The sequence below is a fragment of the Apium graveolens genome, chromosome 3 (assembly GCF_009905375.1).
Source record: "Apium graveolens cultivar Ventura chromosome 3, ASM990537v1, whole genome shotgun sequence".
NCBI classification, from domain to species: domain Eukaryota; kingdom Viridiplantae; phylum Streptophyta; class Magnoliopsida; order Apiales; family Apiaceae; genus Apium; species Apium graveolens.
The window spans coordinates 280282878-280305568 of NC_133649.1; positions in this window are offsets into that span (position 1 = coordinate 280282878).

Below are 22691 nucleotides of genomic sequence, written 5' to 3' on the forward strand. Positions count from 1 at the left end.
ACCAAACTGTCCTGGTGTAGATTTCTTTGTCCATGCCCATTCAGGTAAATTTGGAACAGAACTTGGGCCTTCATCTCCCCCTAAGTTCATGCTTCCATCCAAAGAAATAGAGTCATCATCATTAGAATTTACTTCAAATTCTTCAGATGGCTCACCAGCTTGAGAAGGCATCCAATTAACAGCAGCTTTATCTCTTTGAAGAGATTCTGAAGTGTGCACTATGTTCAAAGTCTGCTATGCCTCCACATTACCCTGAGCAGCCAACAGTTGATAGGCTGAAACAGGATGAGTAAAAGTGTCAGCATCCAAGGAAATGTTATCAATTACAGTTTTGTAATGTTGCTAAAATTGTCTTTCCTTTTCAGCATCATCCACAATCATTGACTCACTAGCAGTGGCTGGATCCACCCTTATAGCTTCTGTACCTGCTTTTCTCTCATTTTCTCTATATTCTTGCATCAGGGGCTCCCCCTGGCTCACACACACCCTCACACCCTCACCCTCACCTACTAAGGTGGCACTCCTCTCACTCACTTTTGCCATGCTGGAAGAAATAGCATGCATATTTTGACTCTCAACCTCTCCTTTTGCCTGGGAGCAACCCAGCCTCTCACTCAAATTATCACTCCCTTCCCTCAATCCTAGAAGTGATTGTACAGTAACCATGTCTTCTACACTTGGAATTGATTCAGTTATATGTGTAGAGACCATCAACGGATAGGGAGTATCCGTTGAAGTAGAAACTGACGATATCAACGGATAACTGCTGTTAAGCTTATCCGTCGAAGAACAACCACTTGTCAACGGATGAGCGATATCCGTTGAAGAAGGAAAAGATGTAGATGTTGAAAGTGACATAATTGTTGAATCTGTGTGGATGGATTTTAAGTGAGTGACACAGATTCTTCAACTAAGTCTGAAAGAATTGGCTGATGATCCAACAAATCATCTAAAAGATGATGATCACCAGGATTTGAGTGGGGCTCCTCCCTGAGTTTTAAAGAGGGAGAATCAGGAATTGATGTGAATATCATATCCACATCCAGAGATGGTGATGGAGAATTTGGTGATTGATGTGTGTCTATTATGAGAGAATGGGGCTGTGACTCCACATTTGCTGGACCCACATCAAGCTGAATTTGAGAAGGCAAAGATACAGGTGGATGTATCTGTGCAGTGTGTGCCCCCTGTGTTGAAACTAGGGTTTTAGCCTTCTTTCTTCTTGAAAAGGCTTTGATAGGTGAATGTGTGGCTTCAGTGTCCCTCCCTCTTTTGTTCTGTGTCCCTGGTTGGGGACTATTTTCAATAGCTGCATCCTTTTGGGAGGATGCAACTAGGGATGTGTTTGAATCCTTTTGAACCACCACAGTCTTTTGAGAAACTGTGGCTTGGCTGGCTAGGGTACCACTCACCTCTCCCACCATATCCTGGGGGGTTTCTTGATGTTCACCCCTCCCCTCACCACTCACACCCTGTTCATTCTCTTCAGGGTTTATGGTAGTTGTTACAACTGTTGTCTTTTGAGAAACAACATAGGTGGTTTTCTTTGACTTGTGTTGTGGAATTTTAGTTTTGGTGGCTTTGGTAGGAATCTGTTGGGACAAAGACACTGATTCCATTGCCACACTAGAAGGCAAAAAAACAATGGGGTTGGAAGAAGTAGGAGTTGCAGAAGTATTTACCTCACTTACCTGAGGTGCATTCATTATTGGTAAATATACCAATGGCACCTGGCTATTGAGGTTAATTCTTAAAAGGTCTGCAAGGACCCTTTTCTCTTGTGCCCAACATTTGAGTTTATTGCTCTCATTAGTTATGACCAAACCTTCAGCAACATGGTTAGCCAATAACATAAAGAATCTAGCATAGTAGATGTTATGAGGTCTATTAGCTTTGTTACCTAACCTGGAACCTAATTCTATCAGGACATAGTTGCTAAAATTAAAGTACCTATCAGAAACTAGCATATAGAGCATATTAACAAGAGATGAAGTTATGGCATCAAAATTGCTAATCTTTCCAGAGAAAACCTTGATAAAGGCATCTCCAAGAAAATTCCACTCTTTCCTAAGGCCCTTTCTTCTAATGCTCCCTAAACTAGCAGAATCAAAAGAATAGCCTATGGAATCTAACATAGCAGATACATCATTATCAGTGTGTGGTGTCATGACATTATTCTCAGGTAGCTTAAAGCAAGACTGTATATCATCACAGTTAATACAGTAATCCTTACCTTTGAGAGAGAAAGCAATGGTCATATATGTGGAATTGAACTCTGCAGTTGTCCAAATCTCCTCAATTACCTCACAATAGATAGTTGGGGCTTCCAGCATTGCATAGCTTAGTTTGCAGTTTTTGATGAAGTCCATCATCTTGTGATAATCAGAGTGGGCTTCATTCTTTTCCACCAAGGCTAAGAAATTGTTCTTTTCATAAACAAATCCAGACTGAGACATAATCTTGACTATTGGTGCCATAGTTGTGAGTAGAGGTTGCAGAGAAAGATTGAGAGTTTTGGGAGAGAAAGAGAATAAAAATTGCAGGAAAGCGTAAAGAGAAAATAAGAATTCAAGGGGCTTTTATACTTTCTCGAATTAAAACGTAAATAGAATGATTAAATAATACTTTTAAGTAAATTACAGCCGTTTGAGAATAAAGAAAACTGTAGAAATTCTGAAAACTGCCTTTAATACAAATACATACAACTATGTATATATGTATCAACGGTTAAGTAAAAGAATCAACGGCTGTGACTCACTTAAAGTAACTGATGTGACACTTCAACGGATGAGGTAAATAGTTATCCGTTGAAGATTAACACAGTTTTATCCGTTGAAGGATAAAATTACCAGAAATGTATTTGTCTTTCAACGGATAATGAACATCCGTTGATAGAACAATTTTGGCTTTCAACGGATAGGGAATATCCATTGATAGAATAATCTTTACTTAAAGCCAACTTTGTTCTTGCAACAAAATCATTTCAGGCTTAAATACAGATTATAATGAGGACATGAGTTTATGAATAATTAAGCATACCTAGCTCACTTACTAATCTTGTGAATGTTGATTCATCAAGTGGCTTGGTAAATATGTCTGCAATCTGCTTTTCACTTGGAACAAAATGAAGTTCCACTGTACCTTTCATCACATGTTCCCTTATGAAGTGGTACTTGATGTCAATGTGCTTGATTCTTGAGTGTTGTACTGGATTTTCAGTAATGGCACTTGTGTTATCACAGAATATAGGAATTTTGTCAACAGTTATTCCATAGTCAAATAGTTGATTTCTCATCCACAGTATCTGTGCACAGCAACTACCAGCAGCAATGTACTCAGCAACTACCAGCAGCAATGTACTCAGCTTCAGCTGTTGATGTAGAAACATAATTTTGCTTCTTGCTGAACCATGACACAAGCTTATTCCCTAGAAACTGAAAGGTGCCAGTTGTACTTTTCCTGTCTATTTTGCAACCTGCATAATCTGCATCTGAGTAGCCAATTAGATCAAAACCAGTCTCTCTAGGGTACCAAATTCATAGATTTGGAGTACCTTTGAGATATCTGAAAATCCTTTTAATAGCCACTAGGTGAGACTCTTTAGGGTCGGCTTGAAATCTAGCACAGAGACATGTAGAAAACATTATATCAGGTCTACTAGTAGTTAAATATAAAAGTGAGCCAACCATGCCTCTATAACTTGAAATATCCACAGACTTTTCAGCCTTGTTTAATTCAAGCTTGGTGGCAGTGGCCATGGGAGTTTTTGCAGATGAACAATCCATTAAGTCAAACTTCTTTAAGAGATCATAAATATATTTAGTTTGACTAATGAAAATTCCACCACTAACTTGTTTAACTTGTAAACCAAGAAAATAAGTTAGCTCTCCCATCATGCTCATTTCATATTTACTTTACATTAACTTAGCAAACTTTTTACAAAGCTTATCATCTGTAGAACCAAATATAATATCATCTACATAAATTTGAACAAGTATTGTAGAGCCATTAACATTTCTAAAGAAAAGAGTTTTGTCAACAGTATCTCTTGTGAAGTAATTATCTAGAAGAAATTTTGACAAAGTCTCATACCAGGCTCTAGGTGCTTGCTTTAGTCCATAGAGTGCTTTCAACAAATAATACACATAGTCTGGAAAATTTGGATCTTCAAATCCTGGAGGTTGGCTTACATAAACTTCTTCCTCCAATTTTCCATTCAGAAATGCACTCTTGACATCCATTTGATAGACCTTGAAATTGGCATGGGTTGCAGGCTAGAAAGATTCTGATGGCTTCAAGTCTGGCAACTGGAGCAAATGTCTCATCAAAATCTATTCCCTCTTGTTAAGAATATCCTTTAGCAACCAATCTGGCTTTATTCCTTATGACAATGCCATTTTCATCCATCTTGTTTCTGAATACCCATTTTGTGTCAATAGAACTCTTGTTCTTTAGCTTGGGTACCAGCTTCCATACTTTGTTTCTCTCAAATTGGTTTAGCTCTTCTTGCATTGCTAAAATCCAATCTGGATCCAATAGGGCTTCTTCCACTCTCTTAGGTTCCTCCTGTGATAGAAAACTACTATACAGACATTCATCTTGAGTAGCCCTTCTAGTTTGCACTTTAGATGTAGCATCACCAATGATCAATTCAAAAGGGTGATTCTTGGTCCATTTCCTTTGAAGTGGTAGATTAGCTCTAGATGAGGTTGCCTCGGTATTGTCATGATGTGAGATAGAATGTTGATTGGTTGAAACTCCCCCTGAGTTGCTGATCCTTTGAAAGGAATTGGGAGTTCTAGTGAAATGATTATCCATTGACAGACTGTGATCAACGGATGCTTCATTATGAACTTCAACGGATGATGCACTTTGTCTTTCAATGGATGTTGCATTGCTTCTATCAACGGAAGCTGAATTATGACTTTCAACGGATGCAGCATTCTGTGTATTGTCCAAAAGCAGATTTTGAATTCTTTTCGAGGTGCCTTCTCCATCATTCTCATCTTTACTATCATCACAATATATCTCAATGTTGTCAAATTTGATTCCTTCATGATGTCCCTCATCTTTTAGTCCATCAATCTTTTTATCATCAAACACAACATGCACAGATTCCATGACAATGTTGGTTCTTAGATTGTAGACCCTATATGATTTTCCAGCAGAATAACCAACAAATATTTCTTCATCAGCCTTTGCATCAAATTTCCCTTTGTGATCAGTTGATTCCTTAGAATGTAGCATTTGCAACCAAAGACATGAAGAAAGTTTAAAGTTGGTTTTCTTCTCTTGAACAATTGATAGGGAGTCATGCCTTTTGCCTGATTGATTAGAGAAATATTCTGAGTGTAACATGCACAGTTAACAGCCTTAGCCCAAAAGTATGTTGGGAGTTTTGACTCTTCAAGCATTGTTCTAGCAGCTTCAATTAGTGATATGTTCTTCCTTTCCACCACACCATTCTGTTGTGGAGTCCTTGGAGCTGAGAACTCATGCATGATCCCTTTTTCTTCACAGAACAACTTCATGGTTGAATTCTTGAACTCAGTTCTATTGTCACTCCTGATATTCCTTACTTTGAAATCCGGATGATTGTTGACTTGCTTGATATGATTGATAATGATTTCACTAGCTTCATCCTTTGATCCAAGAAAATAAACCCATAAAAACTTTGAGAAACCATCTACAATCACTAGGCAATATCTTTTCCTTGAAATTGACAATACATTGACTGGTCCAAAAAGATCCATGTGTAGCAGTTGTAATGGTTCATCAATTGTTGATTCAAGCTTCTTACTGAATGATGCTTTCTTTTGCTTTCCTTTCTGACAAGCATCACACAGTCCATCCCTTGTGAATTCCACCAGAGGCATTCCTCTAACTAAGTCCTTTTTGACTAGATCATTCATTATCTTGAAATTCAAATGGGACAGCCTCTTGTGCCATAGCCAACTTTCATCTGGACTTGCTTTGCTGAGAAGACAAGTAATTGATTCTGAATCTGTAGAGTTGAAGTCAGCTAAGTACACATTTCCTTTTCTAACTCCAGTTAGAACCACTTTGTTGTCCTTCTTACTTGTGACAACACAGGATTCAGAATTGAAGGAAACAGTATTCCCTCTGTCACATAGTTGACTGATGCTCAATAGATTGTGTTTGAGACCATCAACTAATGCAACTTCATCAATGATGACATTTTCTTTTGAAATCAAGCCATATCCCATAGTGAACCCTTTGTTGTCAACTCCAAAGGTTATGCTAGGGCCAGCTCTCGCCTTGAACTCTGTGAGCAGGGTGAAATCTCCTGTCATGTGCCTTGAACAGCCACTGTCCAAGTACCATAGATTCCTTCTTTTTCCCTGCACACGACAAAATCAATCAAGTTGATTTTGGTACCCAAGTTTCCTTGGGTCCAGCCTTGTTAGTCTTTTTCCTAGACTTCATTCCTCCTGCGTCTTTTGACTTAGGTAACTTTGGGTCAACCTTGGTCTCAGATGTAGTTGGTTGAAGTGTAGGGTTAGTCACAGAATCATTTAGCACATTTGGTTGAATTTGATAAGGCATAGATTGTGCAAACATATTATTCCATATAGGCATGTTGTATGGCATTTGAGGCATACTGAATGCAGTAAAATAAGGATTATTAACATATGACATGTTTGCAAAATGTGCATGAGGATTCTGATGAGACATAACAGGCATAGCATGCAGAGGTGACATAGACATGTTAGGCATGGAAGGAGTTAAAGGCATGAGAGCATTCTTAACAGATTTGCAGTTATCAGATAAATGATTAACACTTTTATAATGCACACAGCTTTTTCTAGTAGCATACTTATCAGGTGTGTAATTGTTATGTTTGTTAATCCCTACCTTCCCATTTCTATTAGATTTTCTTTTAGTTTCCTTTTTATCCTCAACCAACATAAGCCTATTTTTTAACTAATCTAAAGTCATGTGTCCTATATTCACCTTACTGGCATCTTTGGATGTGCTAGCTCCTTCTTTGACAAAGTTCTTGGAAGTTGAACCAAACTTCTTATTGAGATTTTTCTTTTTAGAATCACTTGCCTGTTTTAATTGATAAGCCTTCAACGGATGCTCTTTTTCTTCCTTCAATGAATAACTTTCATCATCCGTTGATTCCACATTCATTGACAATCCATCAATTAATTCAACTTCCTTTTTGGTTTTCTTCCAGGCATTCTCACAGAGTGATTCAATTCCCTGAACCTTGACAATTTGAGCACTAACATCCCTAAATGTTTTCCAGGCCTTGATTACCTCTTGCTCACGTTCTAATTGTTTAGAAAGAATTTCTACTTTCTTAACAGATTCTTCTAGTTCACTCTCAACAGTCAAGCATTTGATTTTAATCTTTTCAAGCTCAATTACCTTACCCTCTAACACAGCATTCCTATCACTTAAAAACACATTATTCTCTTTGATTCTTGTGTTTTCTTTAGCTAGTGATTTAAGGGAAACACGCAAATGATATAATTCATTGGACATATCATTTATGGCTTCATTGCATTCAATATTAGAAAGCTGAGAGAGGTCAGTAGTAATTACCTGGTTACTTGATGAACTAGTTTCATTTTCATCAGAATTAGCCATCAGGGCTAGGTTGACATATTCCATATCATCATCTTCATTGGCTCCATCTGTTGCCCATCATCTTGAGTCAGAAAAGCTCTTTCCTTTTGTTTGAGCAAATCAAAATATTTCTTTTTGTAATCAACTTGCTCAAATTTCTTCTTATCAGAGGATGGCTTTCTGCACTCATTTTCAAAGTGTCCACTTATGCCACAGTTATAACATTTGAACTTAGAATTGTCCACCATGTTTTTGTTTGACTTAATGAATTTTGCATTTTTCTTGAATTTCATCTTTGCAAACCTCCTGGACAGAAAAGCCAGATGTTCATCAACATCATCAGAGTCATCTTGACTGGAATTGTCTTCAACCTCAGCTACTTGCTCTTTTCCCTTGCTAGATTCTGATTTGCTTGTGCCACTTTTAAGACTTGGCATTGTCTTTTCTTCATTCCTGACTTCAATCTTCTCATTGTCAGCTACAAGTGCAATTGATCCACCTTTTCTCTTTTTTCCTTTTCCAACAGCTCATCTTGCTCCATCTCAAGTTCATAGGTCTTTAAAATTCCATATAATCTTTCAAGTGTGAAGTCCTTATAATCTTGAGAATTTCTTAGAGAAACAGTCATAGGCTTCCATTCCTTTGGTAGAGACCTGTTAGGTCCCAATTTGTTTGTAGAAGGGGGGTTGAATGCAAACAATACCGTTTAATCGAATAAAATGCGGAATAAAATTGTGAAACAAAATTCAAGTTAAATAAAACTTTTATTAAACTTGAAAGGTGTTACAACTACGATATCGGTTACAAGGGATTAATCTCAAATCAATTATTACAAATCTAGAATAAATTCGACATGAACTTTTTCTATTTTTATAATTAAAAGATCAAATGCTAAATGCGATTTGAGATTAAGTTCTAGGGATTTTAATCCGCTAGATTGATACACAAGAACAAGATAAATATTTCTAGTTGATTGGATTTAACTTTACAATCTAGAAATTTAATCTTGAAGAAAAGCAGATGAAAAATAAAATGTTATGCTTTTGTTTTCTGCTCCTTTTTCTCTTGTGTGTTCTATTTTCTGTTTGATTGGATTCTGTAAGTGTTGATCAATAAAAGTCTTCTGCTGCTTTTATCAAACACCAAACTGAAAAATGTACTGGCATGACAATCTCTTTGGCCAGCAAGACTTTCGGTATGACAATATTTACAACTAGCAAGACAATCAAAATGAACTAGCAAGACTTTCGGTATGACTATTGATTGTCATACCGATTGTCATATTAGTTCAAATAAATTGTCTTGCTGAATTAATAACAGATTTTAATCTAAACAGAAATTCTAATAAGACAATTAAATGTATTGGCATGACTTTCGGTATGACTATCAATTGTCATACCGATTGTCATACTAGTTCAAATGAATTGTCTTGTTTTGAATTTAAGCAGATTTTAAACCAATTAAAATCTTGTAAATCCTCAATATTAATTCTAAATTAATTAATCAATTTAATTCAATTAATCAATAAATTAATCTTTGCAGATATAATTTATTTTCTTAATTAAATTATATGACTTAATTAATTAATAGAGAATTAATGCTAACCCTGAGCAGCATCCATTCTTCTGACAATCTTCTGAAAATCACTGAGACTTATGAATCAATTCCGCCACTTCAATGCTGACACTCGATGTACTGTCTGGTTCATGAGTGACTAACTTCCGTGACGTTTCTTCATGTCTTGACTTTGATACTCTGATTAAATCCTTGTAATAAATGATACCCTGACGAGATCTCTGTCACTTGATTAAATCCACGATCTTGATTTATATCACTGAGGCATGATCAAATTCTTGAACTTCTTCCAGTGAATCTTCAAGTCTGCAGATGAACAATGTTTCTTTATCCTTTGACAGATGTTACTTTGTGAGATCTCTCTGATGATAGATCCACTATTTACTTATTACATTCTTATTTGAGTTGAGTTAAATCCTCGAATAAACGAATAGGCTATGACATATGCCTTTCAATCTCCCCCTATTTGCTTGTTAGACAATAACAACAAATACCTAGAGGATAACTCAACTAACAAATAAGAAAAAGATATAAACAGTAATGCAAAGTAAATAGCAGAAAAGTTCTGGATTATATTTAACATTTTCCAGATTCCAAATGAAATTTACAAGTGAATACAAGATAGATGTTCCTCTAGCCTGAACATATAACTACATTAGACTATCTTGATTCATAAAGCTCTAATCATATTACATTGAGTTTTGAGCTAATTGACTTCAGTTGTCTTCTCTTCTGACTTCACCTTCTTCTAAATCTTGAAGCAATTCATTGTCAAAGACACGATCCTTTTCTGAAGTGAAGCTTGCTGGTCTGACTGGTTGAACTCCAACTGACTTCAGCTTATTCTTGATCTGATTGTACCTTTTAATATTCTTTTCACAATAAGCTTGAATCAAATCAGCAGCTTGAGTCTTCAACATGGATGAATATCCAGCAGTTCTTAAATGATGTTCCATCCAGACCAGATGCTTAGCTGAGTAGTCTTTAAGAGATTGTACATCTAGCTGACAGATTTGAATACAATCAGACTTAAAGAATCTCACCTGATGAGGATTGTTGACCACTTGAGGACTAGCCCTGCTGGCAAACTCTTTAAGCCTTTCTCGAAGAACTTCATTCAATTCTGAGCTTCTTTTAACCTTGTTGAGAAGAACCCAATTCTCTGACAAAGAACTATTCTCGAATAGATGAAGTGACACCTTGAAAGATCCTTCACTCTAACAATATACAAAAATGCTCATCTCATTTAGGGATCTATCAAAAGCAGCTGTGATCCTTGAGACTTCAGTCTTGATAGCATTCATGTACATGTCATTGTTAGGATTTGAGATTTCCAGCTTGTCAAGAAGATGTAGGAACTGCCTATCATTGTTAGTGCTCAGCTGAGGCATATCAAGTACTCTCCTAGCTTCATCCCATTTTTCACCAATCTGCAGTCTGACATCTCTTCTCCTTTCTTGAGCCTTAATGTCATGAAGACGTTGCTTTTGAAGAGTTTCTGTTCTTTGAATGTCTTTCCTCATGTCAATGATCTGAGAGACCTTCTTGAGTTCAGCTTCTTTTCTTTTCATCTCTGACTGCTCTTTCTGAAATTCTTTCTCAAACAGAGGATCCACTTGAGCTTCTTCTTCCCATTCTCCAAAATCACTTTCCTCTTCAGCTTCAAATAAACCATCTTTATCTTCCTGAACTGGTTCAGTGGGAATGTCAAAAATATCAAAGTCATCCTGTTCTCCACTGTAGTAGACATCATCAGCCTTTCCTTTGTCTCCAGCAGAGGTATCTTTTTCCTTCCCCTTTCCACTACTCCCTTTCTTCTCCCCCTTAGTTGAGGGATCCTCTACTGATTTTCCCTTAGATCCTCCATGACCTCCATCACCTCCCGAGCCTGAGCCTCCACCAGACGGCCCTTCAAAGTAAGTCCTTTGTTCTTCATTGGGACAGTGAGAATTTTTGATCATGTAGTACAGGTGCTTCATCCCTTCATTCAGATGTTCCATACCTGTCTCTATCTTCAGAAATCTAGAGGAATCCAGTGAATGATTCATTTCAACCAAATCTTCAAGAGAAGTCATCCTTGTATGTAGAGAGCAGAAGTCAGAAATGTCATCAGCTGATAAAGTTGGAGTTTCCTGAATGGAATTGAGCTTTGGTGTGACAGTGTTCTTGAGATCTGAGATATCATTCCTTATGATTGCCAGCTGATTGTTGACAGAGGTGGAAGAAGAAGACCGTTCAACCACTTGTGCTTTGAATGCTTGAGCTTCAGCTTGGCTTTTAGCAAGTTCTTCTTTTAGAGCAGCAATTTGAGCTAACAGGTTTTGAGTATCTGTGTCTGTGTGTGCTCTCACCTGAATTTCACTCGTGTTTGGTTCACTCGCCTCACGTGCTTGTGTTTCTCTCAATATAATTGCTCGTGAGGAGTCTTCCTATTGCTGTTCTTCTGTACCTGCAGTTAAAATCACCCTAGCCTCTTCAAGAGAGGTCAGTAGTGGTGCAATGGGAATTCGCGAGTCCCGATCCTCAGTCAAACCTATCATTTCATGTGATATAGATGTCTGAATTGCTTCAGGGATAGATTGACCGAGTTGCCCTCCACTTTCTCCAGATAAATCTGCGAGTGGAGAATCCCTTGAGGGAGCCAGAGGTGTTTGATCTGGGAGGGGAGAAAATGACTCTATTAAGGGTGGCTGAGAGTCAGATTTTCCCTCAGAAGCATGTGACTGCTCTTCTGCCGTAACTATGGCAGGCACTGTAACCGACTCTACGTGCACTCCTCGTTCTGTGTCCTGAGTATGATCTGGGGAAGTGTATGGTTCCATTGTGAGTAATGGAATTGTGCTTGACTCAGTACAAGATGCCATGGCCCTATGGCGAATTTCAATAGATGCATCCTGTTGAGAGAATGCCTCTAGTAACTGTTCATTGGCCATTTCAAAGTCCATGTCCTGTTGGGAGGACAAGGATGGGCTTTCAGATGCCTCAGTATATGTTCTTCTTTTCATAGGAGGAGGCAGAGCTGAGGGTTCACTCATATTTAACAATGCACTACTTCCTAGTAATCTTCTGGGTAACATTTTAGACAGTGGGGGAGAGGTTGAGATAGAATGTGACTCTGTGTTTGGCTCTATGACCTGGGATTGAAGTTGTGGTTCTACAACTTCATGGTCAGCCCTATCAACCACTGGGGGTCTTTCAACAGAAGTAGGAAGGGAGTGAGAGTGAGGAATTACTACCTGTAATGGAAGAGCATCTGATGTTGGAGGAGCCTGGGTGGCTTGAACCACTGGAGGTTGAGGTTGCTGTTCATGACCGGGAAGATTGAAAATAGGTAAAGGAATATAAGTGGCCATGAAAGCAGATACAAGTACTGGAACTTGCATGAATTTGAAGGTTGTGTCTTGGCGAGTGTAAATCTTTTTGCTAACTGGAGGGGGTTCGGTTACTGCAGAGTTAGCAAAAAGGGCTTTGTGTTCAGGTGTGAGAAGATGATCTGCTATAAGCATGAGAAAACGAGCATAGTAACATGATACCCTACGATTTGTAGAATGATCACGTAAAGCAGAAGTTAGACGTCTCAAGAGAATGGGAAAAAGTAGTTTGCCAAAGTTGATCCTTTGATTGAAAACAACCGCAAGACCAATATACTGCAGAGTGGAAGTGATGTTATGAAAATTGGATTTTGTGCAGTTGGCAAACACTTTGGAAAGTGTATCGAAGAAAATATCCCATTCAGACACCAAATTGGATTTAGAAAGTTTGGTTAAATTGATCACCCCCTAATAGTGATAAGCATGGAAAAAGTTTGTGATTTCATTTTCAGAGGGTAAATTACAGAAATTGTCCAACGGAAAATTTAACGCCTGATTAATGACTGATTCATCAACTACATACTGTGTGTTTGCCACGGTGAATGAAAAAGATTTTGAATCACCGACCACAGTAGATGTTGTGCAAATCAGTCTAAGAAGATCGACATTTAAAATCACATTTGATTTTATAGCAGAGCTAACAATCGAATGGTCATTTAAAAATCTAATCCAAGGCTTAAATTTTTCAACATCACATTTTTCCGGATTAAAATAACCAACCTGATTATGCGCGACAATTTGGAAATTGAGAGCCATTTAAAATAATAATAAGACACACACTTTCAGAATTTTAAGAATAATATTAAGAAAATTCAAATTAATTAAATTAATTCAATAATTCGAATTAAATTAATTATAATCGAAAAATTTAGACAGGAATGTATCTCGTTAAAATCCTTAACTCACAAACCCAGATTAAACAAGCTAAAAGACACAAATCAGAAATTAAAATAAAAATAAAAATGTTCAAAATCAACAAACACAAATTGAATTTGAAGGGGCAAACTGATTAAAAAAAATTTTGAAAATTTTGACAGCACTCCTGTATGTATATATATATGTAAGTATATATCACAGGAGTGAAGATTCAGTTTGCTGAGTAAAAACTCGAGCAAGGAAAGAAGCAGTTCGTTTGTTTTAGTTCGAAGAGAGAGAAGAGAGAAAATGAATAAAACTGTTCGACTTATAAAAAGAAATGAACTGTTGAAATGGTTTTTAAAAAAAACAAACGCACGCCTTTATATTACAGCTGGTATGACAATCCGGGATTGTCATACCGATTGTCATACCAGGCAAAAGAAAGAAAATAACCGAAAACAATAAGAATAAAACAAGTGATAATATATAACTGGTATGACAATCTGATAGTCATACCGATTGTCATACCAGTATAAAATAAAATAATATATATATATAATGTTTATAACTGGCAAGACAATTGATAGTCATACCGATTGTCTTGCCAGTATAAACTATACTGAAAAACACTAATATGACAAATATATACTGAAATGACTTTCAGCAAGACAATTTCAATTGTCTTGCCGATTGTCATTTCAGTAGAAATACAGTCAAAATGTACAGACTTCTATATATATGTACTGAAATTATATTACAAAATGGTAAAACTGAAATACAGACCTATAATATTTACAGAATTAAAATAATTAAAATATTTCAGAGATAATAATATTTTCAGTCCAAAAATAGATTTCTTTTGAATTTTAACAAATTAAATTCATAGAAAAATATTTTTAGAGAAAATAAAATATTCTGAGACATTAAAATTAACAAGTTGAGTAAATAAATAAGATAAGATAATAGAAATTACATAGAAATAAGCAAGAAATATGATAAAATGATAAAATAAATTTGCAAATAAATTTTTCATTTATGAAAAATTCATTTGTAAATTCATTCAAGAACAGATCCCAGATATTAACTAAATTAATCACTAAAACTATTCAACATGCCCAATTTACCAACTAATCTGGTAAATGTGGATTCGTCAAGTGGTTTAGTGAAAATATCTGCTATTTGTTCTTCTGTTGGAACAAAAAATAGTTCAACAGTACCATTCATGACGTGCTCTCTAATAAAATGATACCTGATGTCAATTTGCTTTGTCCTCGAGTGCTGCACAGGGTTGTTGGTGATGGCTATTGCACTTGTATTGTCACATAAAATAGGAATTTTGTTCAATACAGAGCCATAGTCTCGTAGTTGGTTCTTAATCCACAAGATCTGAGCACAGCAGCTTCCAGCAGCAATATATTCAGCCTCGGCCGTTGAGTTGGAAACTGTTTGTTGTTTCTTGCTGTACCATGAGACTAGTCTGCTACCTAGGAATTGACAACTCCCTGAGGTGCTTTTCCTATCAACAACACTTCCTGCATAATCTGAATCTGTATATCCGACAAGGTTAAAACCAGATTCTTTAGGGTACCAAATACCTAGATTTGGTGTTCCCTTAAGATATCTTAATATTCGTTTAACAGCAACGAGATGAATATCTCTAGGATCCGCTTGGAACCTTGCACATAAACATGTAGCATACATAATATCTGGTCTACTTGCAGTAAGATAGAGTAACGAGCCAATCATACCTCTGTAGCTTGTGACATCTACCTTAATGGAGTTTTCACATGGTCCAAGCTTGACAGCTGTAGTTGATGGAGTCCTTGCTGATGCAGAATCCTCTAGATTATACTTTTTGAGGAGTTCCTTGAGATACTTGGATTGACAAATAAATGTTCCATCTAACCTTTGATTTACTTGTAATCCAAGAAAGAACTTTAGCTCTCCCATCATGCTCATTTCAAACTTGCTGTGCATTAACTTAGCAAATCTCTTACAGAGATTATCATTAGTAGACCCAAATATTATATCATCCACATAGACTTGGACTAATATAGTATCATTCTTATGTTTTTTAGAAAAGAGAGTTTTGTCTATGACACCTCTAATAAAGCTATTTTCAATAAGAAATTCAGAGAGTGTGTCATACCATTTTCTTGGAGACTGTTTTAGCCCATAAATAGCCTTGAAAAGAAAGAAGACAAAATCCAAATGATATGGATCTTCAAAACCAGGAGGTTGCTCTACATATACCTCTTCATCCAGCTTTCCATTCAGAAAGGCGCTCTTGACATCCATTTGATAAACTTTAAAGTTTGAGAATGCTGCGAATGCCAGAAATATCCTGATAGCCTCAAGTCTAGCCACTGGAGCATAGGTTTCATCATAATCAATGCCTTCAGCTTGAGAATACCCTTTTGCTACCAGTCTTGCCTTGTTTCTCGTAACCACACCATCTTCATCTAGTTTATTCCTGAATACCCACCTAGTACCAACAGCTTTCTTGTGTGTAGGTCTAGGTACTAGTTTCCAGACTTGTTGACTTTCAAACTGATTGAGCTCATCTTGCATAGCAATCACCCAATCTGGATCAGTTAGTGCTTCTTCAATCTTCTTAGGTTCCATCTCAGAAAGAAATCCTGAGAACAGACACTCATTTTGAGTAGCACGTCTAGTTCTGACTCCAACATCTGGATCACCAATAATCAACTCAAAAGGGTGAGCTTTATTCCAGACAGTCTGTCTTGGAAGATTTGATCTTGATGATTCGCCTTGAAATTCATTGTGATGTTGTGTCCTACTAGATGATCCTTCAGCATCTCCCCCTGAGTTGTTGCCATGTTGACTTGAAGATTCTCCGTCAGTAGCAGTGGTATCTTCATTGTTGCCAAAGTTTCCATCACTATTACCTTGAGTATCATCATGATTAACAGGTTCTTCACCAGCAACAACTTCAGGTTCTTGACCATGTTCTGATTCTGAATCTGACGTATCATCAAACTTCAGTTTCTCAGAAGGATCTTCAGTTTGGATACTAGGGAGTTTAGTGTCATCAAATGTAACATTGACACTTTCAGTTACTTTGTGTTGATCAATGATATACACTCTATATGATCTTCTTCCATATCCAACAAAAATACCCTCATATGCCTTTGCCTCGAACTTACCATGACGATCATCTCCATCCTTGAGCACGAAGCATCTTGCACCAAATACATGAAAGTATTTGATAGAAGGTTTCTGTTCATTCAAAATCTCATAAGGAGTTTTCATGAAGTCTTTGTTGATTAGAGTTCGATTCTGAGTATAACATGCAGTATTGACAGCTTCAGCCCAAAAGTACATTGGAAGACCTGATTCACTTAACATCGTTCTTGCAGCTTCAATCAATGTACGATTCTTCCTTTCTACCACTCCATTTTGCTGAGGGGTTCTAGGAGCTGAAAATTGTCTAGTAATCCCTTTGTCTGTACAGAATCCATTGAGAAGTGCATTCTTGAATTCTGTCCCATTATCTGACCTTATTGCTCTAATAGGGACGTTAGAATCTAACTCAATCATCTTGATATGATCAATCACAACTTGTGGTGTTTCATCCTTAGAGTGAAGAAATAAAACCCACGTATACTTGGAATAGTCATCAACTATCACAAGACAGTAACACTTCTTTGACATTGAAAGGATATTAATTGGACCAAATAAATCCATGTGCAATAATTGCAGAACACCAGTTATGGAAGATGTATCAGTGCCTTTGTGACTTGCTTTCTTTGACTTTCCTTTCTGGCAAGCCTCACATAGTCCTTCTGGAGAGAATTCCAGCTGAGGCAGACCTCTTACCAATTCTCTTTTGATAAGAGAATTCATTGTTTTGAAATTGAGATGAGAAAGTCTCTTGTGCCATAGCCAACTCTCATCTGACGATGCCTTTGCATAGAAACAATTGACTTCAAGATTGCTTCCAGAGTTCATGTCAGCTACGAACAGATTTCCTTTCCGGATTCCCATTAAGGAGGGTTTTTCACTTTTCTTGTGCAGAATCTGACACTTCAGCTTGTCGAATAAAACATTGTAGCCGTTGTCATAGAACTGACTAATGCTTAAGCAGATTGTGTTCAAGTCCTTGCACAACATATACATTTTCAATGATAACATTTCCAGCTAGCAAACAGCCATATCCCTCCGTTAAACCTTTGCTGTTATCTCCAAAGGTAACCACTGGGCCAGCTTTCTCAACCACATTTGATAGCAGGGCTCTATCTCCGGTCATATGTCTTGACGATCCGCTGTCAAGAATCCACACTACCGGTTGTACCTGTTTAATGCCCTCTTTTCTTGACGATGAGGTGCTTGCATCACTAGCCATGAGAGCAAGATTCCCAACTTCTTCATCTTCACTGTCAGTATCATCCCAGCTTCTTCCCTTTGCCAGGTAAGCCCTTTCAGATTTACTCTTCTGATTAAAATCGTAAGAGTTTTTCCTAGCTTGTTTTGGCTTCCTGCATTCTGTGGCAAAGTGTCCCAACTCATTACAGTTGAAGCATCGAATGATGCTTCGATCAACCATCCCTGATTCTCCTTTTGAATCTGACATTGAGAATCTCTTGACAATCAGGGCCATTGACTCATCCTCCAATTGCTCCAGTTCTTCCAAGGAAATAATATCTCTCCTAATTGATTTGTAGTAGGAGAATCAAATTCTGCTACTATCACATTATCTTCAACTTGGAAGACTGTACCATTCTTTCTGACTGTTTAGATTGTTGTTGATATTGTGGTTGTTGTTGTTGTTCATCAGCTACTAGAGCAGTAGACGTGCTGACTACTCTTCCTTTCCCGTAAACTTCCTTCTGCTGAATCTGCTCCAACTCATAAGTCTTTAACACACCATATAGCCTTTCCAAAGAAATCTCACTCAGATCTCTTGCTTCTCTTATGGCAGTGATTCTATGTTCGAGATGAGTTGGCAGTGTTAAAAGGAACTTTTTGTTGACCTCCCTGATGGAATAGTATTTACCATTAATGTTCAGGTTGTTGATCAATGCATTGTACCTCTCAAACACTTTAGTGATTCCTTCCCCTGGATTGGATTTAAAGTATTCATACTCAGAGGTTAGGATTTCTAGTTTGTTCTCCCTAACTTCCTCTGTGCCTTCATTAATAATCTCAATAGTTTCCCAGATATGTTTGGAATCTTTACAATTCATCACATGTCTATTCATCAGGGGATTAAGGGAATCTACTAAGATTAATTGAAGGCTAGCATCCAGGGAGGCTTCTTCTATTTCAGCAGGAGAGAAGTCCTCAAGATCCTTCACATAAGTTCTCGCTTTGGTGATCACCACATCATTTTCTATTACCTCTGGTTCAATAACCATAGGAATTTTTGGACCCTTCTTCAACACTTGCAAATATTTGGGATTAGCAACCTGTAAAAACAGTAGCATCTTCTTCTTCCACATAACATAATTTTCTTTATCGAAAAGTGGAATTTTAACGGTTCCAACTTTTTGTGTAGTCATTATGATTTTTTGAGTGAATAAAAAATTCAAGAAGTGAAAGAAACACAAAAGTCTAGGATCTAGATTTGTACGTTAATCAGAAGCTCTGATACCAATTGTAGGTCCCAATTTGTTTGTAGAGGGGGGTTGAATGCAAACAATACGTTTAATCGAATAAAATGCGGAATAAAATTGTGAAACAAATTCAAGTTAAATAAAACTTTTATTAAACTTGAAAGGAGTTACAACTACGGTATCGGTTACAAGGGATTAATCTCAAATCAATTATTACAAATCTAGAATAAATTCAACATGAACTTTTTCTATTTTCGTAATTAAAGATCAAATGCTAAATGCGATTTGAGATTAAGTTCTAGGGATTTAATCCGCTAGATTGATACACAAGAACAAGATAAATATTTCTAGTTGATTGGATTTAACTTTACAATCTAGAAATTTAATCTGAAGAAAAGCAGATGAAAATAAAATGTTGTGCCTTTGTTTTCTGCTTCTTTTTCTCTTGTGTGTTCTGTTTCTGTTTGATTGGATTCTGTAAGAGTATTGATCAATAAAAGTCTTCTGCTTCTTTTATCAAACACCGAACTGAAAAATGTACTGGCATGACAATCTCTTTGGCCAGCAAGACTTTCAGTATGACAATATTACAACTAGCAAGACAATCAAAATGAACTAGCAAGACTTTCGGTATGACTATTGATTGTCATACCGATTGTCATATTAGTTCAAATAAATTGTCTTGCTGAATTAATACAGATTTTAATCTAAACAGAAATTCTAATAAGACAATTAAATGTATTGGCATAACTTTCGGTATGACTATCAATTGTCATACCGATTGTCATACTAGTTCAAATGAATTGTCTTGTTTTGAATTTAAGCAGATTTTAAACCAATTAAAATCTTGTAAATCCTCAATATTAATTCTAAATTAATTAATCAATTTAATTCAATTAATCAATAAATTAATCTTTGCAGATATAATTTATTTTCTTAATTAAATTATATGACTTAATTAGTTAATAGAGAATTAATACTAACCCTGAGCAGCATCCATTCTTCTGACAATCTTCTGAAAATCACTGAGACTTATGAATCAATTCCGCCACTTCAATACTGACACTCGATGTACTGTCTGGTTCATGAGTGACTAACTTCCGTGACGTTTCTTCATGTCTTGACTTTGATACTCTGATTTTCTTCAGATTAAATCCTTGTAATAAATGATACCCTGACGAGATCTCTGTCACTTGATTAAATCCACGATCTTGATTTATATCACTGAGGCATGATCAAATTCTTGAACTTCTTCCAGTGAATCTTCAAGTCTGCAGATGAACAATGTTTCTTTATCCTTTGACAGATGTTACTTTGTGAGATCTCTTTGATGATAGATCCACTATTTACTTATTACATTCTTATTTGAGTTGAGTTAAATCCTCGAATAAACGAATAGGCTATGACATATGTCTTCACACTATATGTGTTATCATTCTCGAGAATATTATTCATTGTAACCCTAGCAGCTCTTAGTGATAACATACATCATTGAGAGAGTAGATTAACCTACTGTAACAGAGTTTGATATATTGGATGAACTTGTTTTCTGTTACATACTTGTGTTCATAATCGAATTGATTATAGATACTATATTCAACCCCCTTCTATAGTATCATTGAGGCCTAACAGTGCAGGTAATGGAATATTTAGAGCACCCATAATAGCTCCCAAAGATACTGAATTTTGTATTTGAAGATGCTTATGGGATTCCACCAAAGTCTTGATGTCAGCCTGCTGACTTTGTACCAGAGCTGTGAGTTGAGAGACTTGAGCTGTCAATGAATCATTTGATGACTTTAAAGTGGAGATTTGAGTTTGAAGAGCTTGGATTTGCAAGTTTGTTGATGTTGACATTGGTTGTTGAGATCCTGAAGAGAGAGAAGTACCAAATGTAGCCTGAACTGATTCCTTAATGCCTTCCATCAAAAGAGCAGATGGTTCATATCTAGCTTGATGAAGTTGATCCAGTTTCACTATTGTGTCATTATTACTGGTGATATGATTATGGACAACTTCATGTAGAGCTATAAATGATTGTTTGAGATTCTTGATGCTTTGCTCCATGCTAGTCATATCAAACCTTGCTATTTGATTAGTAAATCTTTGGAATTTATTCTTAATCTCTACTTGAGGTGGTAGAAGGTCATCAAGCCTATCTTTTACCAACCTTCTTATCTTATCTTGATGGCTATCCAGAGTCTGTTAGAGTGCTTTACTCATGAGATAAAAAGCTTTGAGTTGAGATTTGTAGACTTCTGTCATAGCATCATAGACTTCCCGTGGACTGAGTGTCATGGCATTGCTTCCCAATATTGTGATATATTCTTCTCTAAATCTTGCCAAGACCCCATCCATGCTAAGCTAAAGTCCTTGTCTAACCAAACATCCACATTGCCATCTTGTTCAGCTTCATTGACGGTTTTCTGTTGTTGGTCTTCAACATCTGTTTTGTAAGACATCAAGATTGCTTGATAGTCCTGATTGGACATGTCTGTTGTAAGAAGCTGTTATGTGATGTTGGCAAGTCCAGAAGGTCATTCATGGTAATTGGTGAGCTTGAGCATCCTATACCAACTGGAAGATTAAGGTAAGGGTTGTTGAGAAGGTATTGATGTAGAAGGTATGTCTGTTTAAGTTGAGGTGGATGGTTGAGGTTCAGTAACAGTACTTGTGATAGATGCCACAGTTTGACTCACATTTGGAACTATGGTTGTGACAGTGTGTTGTTCACCAACAATGGGAACCTCCAATTGAATTGGAGGGGATTTGACCAGGTTACTATCATGTACCATGGCCTCAAAACCTTGCTCTTCTTTCAAAGAGTTAGCACTTGAATGTGCTTGACTTGCCTCCCCAATGACAGGTTCATTGGCAATTGGACTCCGAGCTTCAATTGTTAAGGCAATGACAACTAGGGTTTTGAGGGGAGTTGTCCCTTCATGAGGAACCTCCGATTAAATTAAAGAGGATTTAGATAGCCCGCCCCTCTGGATTACTACCTTCAAACCTATCAATCTATGAAGATTATTTAGCACATGAAGGTGCTTGAGAGACTACCATTGGGTCTTCAGTAAAAACTGATGAAACTCCTGTATTTGTGTTGGTGTCATCGAGGTCTACTCTAGAGTGTAGCCTCTCACCAACTCAATATGGTTCTTGGGTGGTGAGCATAGTTTCTTGAACCATGTCACTTGATTTTAGCAACACTTGAGAATCAGATTCAAGTGTCTTATTGTATGAAGAAGAAATATTAGATATAAGATTAGTAATTTCAGGATTGAGTGTTGGCAGCTCCCCTTGAATAGAAGAGGGAGCTTCAAAAGATGTGCTCTGTGTGTGTGTGCCATCCTTATTCCTTCTTTCAGACACTTAAATGTGTACAAGGTGCACTAGGGAGAGTGCTCTTTTCAATAGAGCACCCTGTTGAGAGGATGCCCCTAGAGTCTATTTTATGTCCTCTTTTGCAACTACATCCTTTTGGGAGGATGTAGAGGTAGTTTGAGTGGTCAGCTCATATTTTTTTTCTTTCTTAGGTTTCTTGACTAGGGTGAACTCTATTTGTGTTTGGTCCTCACCACTCTCATAATCACAATCAAGGTGCATGTTTTCTCTTCCTTTTACTCACTTCATCCTTTTGAGAAGATGAAGTGGTTGGTTTCCTAGCTGCTAGTGGTAAAGAAGGAATGGTCTCAGTTTCGGAAGGTCCATG